Raw genomic sequence first — 7,175 nt, 5'->3', positions numbered from 1 at the left:
CCAAAGTGTCTTTTTCCACTATAAAGAAACTTTTGTAGAATGGGAAGGTTTCATGGATGTTCCTTGTGATGCACACACACACACATATATATTTTTTCAGAGCATGAAGGGTTCAATGAAAGAGGCAGAAAGAGAGGTGGATATGGGCAAGAGAATGGGAGTGATGAAAGAGAGGGAGAGAAGGAGGCGATGGGCTTGCAGTGCAGTAGCTCGAGACAGGTTGATGTAGCTTCTGCAATGAACATCTCATAAAAAGTGCTATCCTTGGGCCTTAAGAAGATATTCTATCTCCTCCTGCTAACGGCAAGGCCTGAAATCACCCTCTCCATCAACGTCAGGCCCCTCTTGGTACATACATAGAGTGCTGCACCCAAACAAAAGGAAAAAAAAAACTCATTGTGTTGTCTCATCTCAAAACAGAAATGTTGATGTAAAGTCAACATGAAATTAAAACTGTCCCTATTTACTTTCCTAATGCTCATGGTCTTGTTTGTTAATAATTCACTGGTGCGAGTTATTCAAAAGAAAACTGTGTCTTTGTACCCAAATGAAATTTGATAAATGGCTCTGAAACTTCTGTAACTACTTTCCTTTTGCGCTGACATCATGTAAGCCTACAGGCTATCAGATAACGTTAAAGGGATAGATCACCCAAAAATGAAAATTCTGTCAGTACTCTCCCTCACGTTGTTCCAACCCTGTAAGACTTTCGTTCATCTCCGGAACACAAAGTAAGATATTTTTCATTAAATCTGAGAGCTCTCTCACTCCTCCATAGGCTTCTATGTTATTGACCCAAAAGTTAGTAAAAATATTGTTAAAATAGTCCAAGTGACTACAGTGGCTCAATTTTAAGTTTATCAAGTGACGAGAATACTTTTTGTGTGCAAAAAAAACGAAACAAAAATAACAAATGAACTATTCATTTCCTTTTCTGTGGGCCTCTGAGTGAGTTCACGTAGTGTAACAGCGCAGCGCTTGTTGTACGTCAGAACAGGCTCACTATTGGCCAGCATCACACACATGACCAGCGTCGGCCAATAGTGAGCCTGTTCTGACGTACATCGCAACATGAGGGTGAGTAATTAGTGATAGAACTTTCATTTTTGGGTGTCACATATGTCACATCATGTGAGGAAAATGTGATATCCAACTTGATTTCTCTGATGTTAAAGCATCCTTTTTCGCAGTGTGTGAGGGCTGATGTCCAAGGGAATAATAGTAGTAGCTCACCCCTGAGAAGTGATGGAAGCTGGATCTGATGAAAACAGCTCCTTCAACAGCTGCCCACAGATGTGCAGACTTCCATTTTTACTAGTGAAACACAGCCATGTGTCCGAGGTTGTTTTGCTCCAAAGGCATACTCAGTGAACAGAACAATGTTTATTATACAGGAAAGGATGGTTTACATTACAATGGTAATTTTTTCACCATTATGGTTCCTTCTTTGGAACTAGGTTTGCACAGATCCGTCATGATCTTAGATGACACTGAATGCCAAAATCTCTCATCTCAGAAAACTTACATTTCTTCCTCGACTAATGGAAATTTAAGTCGCCACATAACTCCATAAAGTTTTAAATCTTCACAGCATGGCAAAACCCCCAGGAAATGCTTCAGATGTCATTAATTTTACAGTTCTCATTTTCATCATGTCTCCTTTCTGTACTTTTCCCTCTCTCCATATCTTTTCATGATGTTTGCTGTCATTGGCGCTAGATGGAGTAGTCATGTTTTGAATTCTCTTTTCTGTATGGCTTCTTTACAGCAGCTTCCTCCTTCCAAATCCACCTCAAACAAACATGTGGACATTTGTATTTCTGTCAAGGTAAGGACATTATTTTTGTGTTTTGATGATATATGGGGACTTAGACGTGAGTTTATACTGCAAAAACTGTATGTTCTGTCCCTTTACACTACCCATCACAGAAAAAAATTCTGCATTTTACATGTTTAATACCACTTATATGATTTATTAGCTGTTTTCTTCATGGGGACCAAAAAAGTCCCATAAGGACAAGGATATTACCATCTTTTTTGGGGACATTTTGTCCCCATATTGTAGGGTTTACCTGAACCACACACACTCTCTGCATTTTTACTTTATATTGTGTGTTTTATTTTAAAGGGTCATTCCACCTCTGGAAAGATGGAATGAGCCAAAAATACATTTTCTCAGTTTCTCAGTTTAAAATGGGTAATTAGGAGCCCTAGGAGGCCACGCCTACTGGTAACAAAGTGCAGTAGTTAAAGCTACACTGTGTAACTCTTTTAGTTTATTCTTAGCTAAAAACACTTAGTTCTTTCAAAAATATATGTGCTCAATAATGTATATTTACTTTGTTCAAGTACTAAAGTATTCTCGTGAGTGTATAATATGCCATTGAAAATACATACGGGTAAGGTGTTCTAATGTCGGTCGCCATGTTTACCCTCCATCTTGAAAGTACATTAGCCAAAGAGGGACATACCCGTTAATTCAAGCTTCGCCTTTCGCGTTTACGTTTCAGTTAACACTCATGGATGAGGTCGAACTGGAAGCCATGTTAATCTTGGACTACATTGGCCACCGTAGGAGTTAAAACGAAATTGGAATTGAGAGGAAAGGACCTTTTCACCACTAGATGATGGTAAAAATCACACAGTGTAGCTTTAAACAACAAGTCTAGGCTAGTCTAGTGAGTCTCCGTGATGAGTCTGCCCGAAAATTTGTTTCGAGATCGCCCAAAATGCCAGGGATTCGGCTATTGGATTCTACAGTCGTCATTCATCGTGTTTACTTTGGCGAGCAGGATGAGTGAAGGCGGTGTGGAGAACGACACGAGGGCGGAGGTGTGATGAGCAACACCTGTGAGAAGTAAGTTACCGGTCTCATATCTCTCACGGAGGAGCGTGAATTTTCTGTTAAAACGCATATCCACCGACCACTTTTTTAGTGTTCATGTAAACACTACATTCAGATTCACCAATTAGAATTAATTCATTTAGATTGAAACAAAAGCTGTACATGCAATGCATGGACTGCAAAATTACGATTTTTGCGTCATTGTAGGAGTGAAAAGGGTAAATAGCGGATTTCTCTCATCTGAGGGGAAAATGAGAGAGTGTTGCACGACCATTCAATAACTGGGTTTCTAACAATGCAAATGGGTGGAGTAAAGACTGATTCTGCGTCTCAGAGTAACCAAAATAGTTATTTCTTGTAATTGCGATTTGTTTGCTTGACTATCCTTCAATTTTATGTTTATAATTTCCGTTTTGATTTTAATTTCATTTAAACGTTTTAGTATGTCTATATAGTTGTTAATGTTTATTTCAGTTTTATTTTTTTAAGTTAAAATAAACGAAAATGGGACATGTTGCCATGAAATGTTTAAAAAAGGTTATCAGTTCTCTATTATTCAAGTAACAAAAATGTTTTAATGTTTTTAATTTAAGTGTCATTTATAATAATCCTTCTTGAAAAAGGGCGTTTCAACCCATTTTTAAGGGTTTTAAGAAAAGTGACAGCTAATGGTATGACATAACAAACTGTCTGTTTTGTCTGGATTGTCTGAATATAAAAAGCATTCAATTCCGCCATTTTAATATAAATATTTACAGAGCCTTTATTTTGTTCTTCTGCCTGAGGCGTCACAGAAATTGTAGAATGTCAAATGTCTAAAGTGGCAGATAAAAAGACTATGCAGCCTGAATAGCATTAACACATTAAAAATAAGTTATGTTTGCCTGAATAACATTCTGACGTTCTTCCTGTCTTTGAATCGTAGAGGAAAGTTAATGCATGCACGCACACACAATATTTTTGTAATGTAAAAATGCAGAAAGTTGTCTGTGATGGGTACAGTAGATTTAGGGGTAGGGTTAAATAATGTATATACAGTCTGTACAGCATAAAAATCAATATATCTTTGGAAAGTCCCCATAAAACATGAAAACCCAACATTACGTGTGTGTGTTTGTGTGTGTGACTTCCTAGGTCAGTGTTTTGTGACCTTTTAGTATACAAAACAAGCCTATCACCAAAGCCACCTGTATCATCTCCCTAGTCTGTCTCTTTAACCATGTAGACAGCAGACTTGCTTGTATGCAGGATACCTGTGTAAGGTAATTAAATCCATTAGAGTGTGATTAAGGCCTGTCAGGTGCAGCACAGATGATAAGAGTGGCAGTGTTAATAGACTAAAGCTCGGGGGAGGAGGCCCAGATAGCAGCCCGATCCGTCTTTATATACACCCGATGTCTTTTCCAATTACTCTCCAACTTCTGTTTGCTTGTGTCCTCACGCTCATCTGCACAGAACGGCGCACGACTTTCACCCAAATAAAAGCCCACGCACGGATACTCTTGTACAAACAAACAAACATTTTCTTTTCCCCGTTAAACACGAGAATGCCACTCAAACAATACACCCAACAAAATTCTTCAAATTCAGTATTATTGCAGAATTCGGACTTTGTTTGCTCCTTTCTTCTTTTTCCGCCTCTGTTTCCACACTAAAGGGACAAGAATGATTACTCAAATCGTGCTGCTTGTCAAGATAAGAAATTTCTTAAGATATATTCCAAGAAGTTTTTAAGAGTAGTTCTTGAAAAAAGTTCTAAAATATTTTTTAAAGAACATCTTTTTTTTCTTTCTTAAAGAGACAATGTGTACTTTTTTTTAGGAATTTTATTATCTAAAATCAAATTGTGTACAAATACCTTATCCTTGTAAACAAAGAATTTATTATCTTTATATACAGGTAGATCCACAGAGGCTTCCATGTAGTTCCGCCATCTTGAAAACTATAATAGCAGAGAGGGACATTAAGTACAAAGCCAACACGTTTCGTTCAGAGCCAGCGTCACGTAACTGAATGCAGCAGAAGTGGAGGAGCAGAGCAGTGAGAGACGCTTCCCTGCCCCGGCAAGTTTCACAGTGAGTAATTCATACTGTAACATTCGTTTGTTCGTTGTGTCAAGTTGCAGTTCGTTTTAAAATAACAAACCTCTTCACCCGAAGACATCCTGTCATAGCTTTTTGGTACACAGCGGCTACAACACAAATTTGAAAAAGCTAGGCACTGGAGAGCACAATTCGTTTGAATGCAAAATACAATTTCACCGCCAGATGGGAGAAATACACATTGTCCCGTTAAGAAGATAATTATCTAAGATGGACCTAATTTTAAACTAAGACAGACATAACTTTAAGATGTCATTTATGATGATGGTAAAGGGTAACTAACCCCTGGTCAGAGCCTGACTCCACCCACTGGCAATATTTGAAAAATGCTGAAAAAATGGGCAGACCCCAGCGGAGATAGAGGGGACGAGCCGAGAGGGGGATCAGCATTTAAAAAGCTCCATTGTTATAGATCATTAACTAAAAAAAGTTGGTTTAGGGTTTAGTTACCCTTTAAAGAAGATTTTCAAGAATTTTGACTCTTCTTAAGCTTTTTGTCAAGAACAGTTCCAAGAAAAAAAGTATTTCTGGAAATACAAAATATTCTTAAGTAAGAAAATAAGAAGATTATAGTAGTTAAGAATTTTTCTTAAGATTGTTTAATGCTGGGGTTTTCAATCTTTTAGACTCCAAAATATGATCATCCTGGTGGGATCCTGGTGATCATCCTTACAGGCAGCTACGTATTTTCATGCATTAAGATTTAATTTATATTTCAAACATTAATGTTTTAAAAATGCTAAAAAAATATATATTCACTATAGCCTATTACTGTCCTGTACTGTAGATGTATTATTTATTTATTTTAATAAATTTATTTATTTTGTTATTCAATTTCATTTTTACATAGTTGAATGTTTTTGATTTAATTTTTTAAATTTTTACGCTGTTTTTTTTAGACTTTTCTAAACTTCTGTCTATTTCAACTTAAAAATGTAGGTTCAGTTGCTACATTCAATTTTTAACTATCAAGTAATCAGTAATCAAGTCAATTCAACTTAAATAAGATTAAACTGACTTAAAAGAGTGTATGACTTTGAAAAAAGTTGACATTTCTTAAATTATATAGATTAGTTAAAGTAATGTAAAAACTTGAGTTGCCATGACTTACTGATTATTATTTTTTACAGTGCAGCCCCAGTCTTCTCATTTGCATAATATTTATATCCATTATATTTGTATTGACATAGGCATCCTAGTGACTTGAAAATCAAGACTTCAGCAGCAACCACGTGGGAACCACTCAAAATCCCCTAGCAACAACATAGCAAGACTCTAACAGCCAACACCTTAGCAGCCGCAGAGCAAAATCCCAGCAACCACACACAGAGTTTAAATGTAGGCACTTGTTTAATTTTTGTCCATAATAGAAATGCATTGGAAGGATGTGCCTCCAATTTCTAGTACCACCAGGGATGTGCACATTATATATAGCCTATATATAGCCATGAGACGTGGCCTTTTATCAGCTAAATAAAGATTGTGATAGCACAGATAGGCCTAGAGGAGAGCTGCTCTCAAGGGGAGAGGCCAGGCCAGAGAGGAGAAAACAGATGAGTGCTTTACACCCCCCCTCATATCTCAAAAGGAAAAGAAGGGCGGCGGGGGGGGGGGGGGGGGTGCTTATTATCTTGATCAGCTGCTTCTTAGCTGACACATAGGAACACTTTACTCAAGATAAGGTCTAATCTGGCTTACTGAAAAAATGCACTTGTTTATTTATATATTTAGCTATCTGCTCCTACAAGGTTATGCTCCTGAGGTGGGTCAGGGAGACTTTCTCTCTCATCTCTGTTTTTCAGTGCTTCGCTTGCTTGTTTCTTTAACCTTTTATACTAAAATATTTGTTAAAAAAAAAAAATACATTTAAATAATACATTTTTCTGCCCTTGCATTTTTCTGCTATTTGACATGTCCTTATTCTACAACACAAACTAATAAAGAAAGAATGAGAAAGAAGAATCAGTTTTATCTCTATCTATCCATCCAGTTTGCAGGTTGTATGATTTTTTTTTTTCAAATCAACGTATGAAAGATGGGCATGTAAACTTAAAAGCACAACTTTAAATGCATAAGGATGCTTAAGAGAGATAGAAATCTTTAAGTATATTATATGTAAATGTTTGCACGAGCTATGACTGAAAGTAAACCCAATTTCAGTTTTGCTCTTTTGACGCTCCCCCTGAGTGCCTTAGCGGAAACGAGACAGTTCTACTTGGTTAAGGACA

At 37.0% G+C, this 7,175-nt stretch overlaps 1 protein-coding gene across 2 annotated transcripts in view; it reads left to right on the top strand.

The window, feature by feature from the left end:
• Positions 1–2,419: 2,419 nt before the first annotated feature.
• The window catches only part of LOC148970791 (uncharacterized), a 264,684-nt gene continuing 259,928 nt past the window's right edge, over positions 2,420–7,175 (top strand). Inside the window, exons 1-2 of one of the 2 annotated variants that reach the window (XM_089123678.1) lie at positions 2,420–2,857; positions 4,745–4,920. The gene's annotated coding sequence lies outside the window, so the exon portion shown is untranslated. The remainder of the gene's footprint in view (positions 2,858–4,744; positions 4,921–7,175) is intronic. The other variant, XM_089123685.1, reaches the window with a different exon arrangement.

The sequence above is a fragment of the Pimephales promelas genome, chromosome 19 (genome assembly GCF_988280905.1).
Source record: "Pimephales promelas chromosome 19, fPimPro1.hap1.1, whole genome shotgun sequence".
NCBI lineage: Eukaryota > Metazoa > Chordata > Actinopteri > Cypriniformes > Leuciscidae > Pimephales > Pimephales promelas.
Note: the sequence above shows the minus strand (reverse complement) of the source record. Positions and strands in the feature narration are given on the sequence as shown.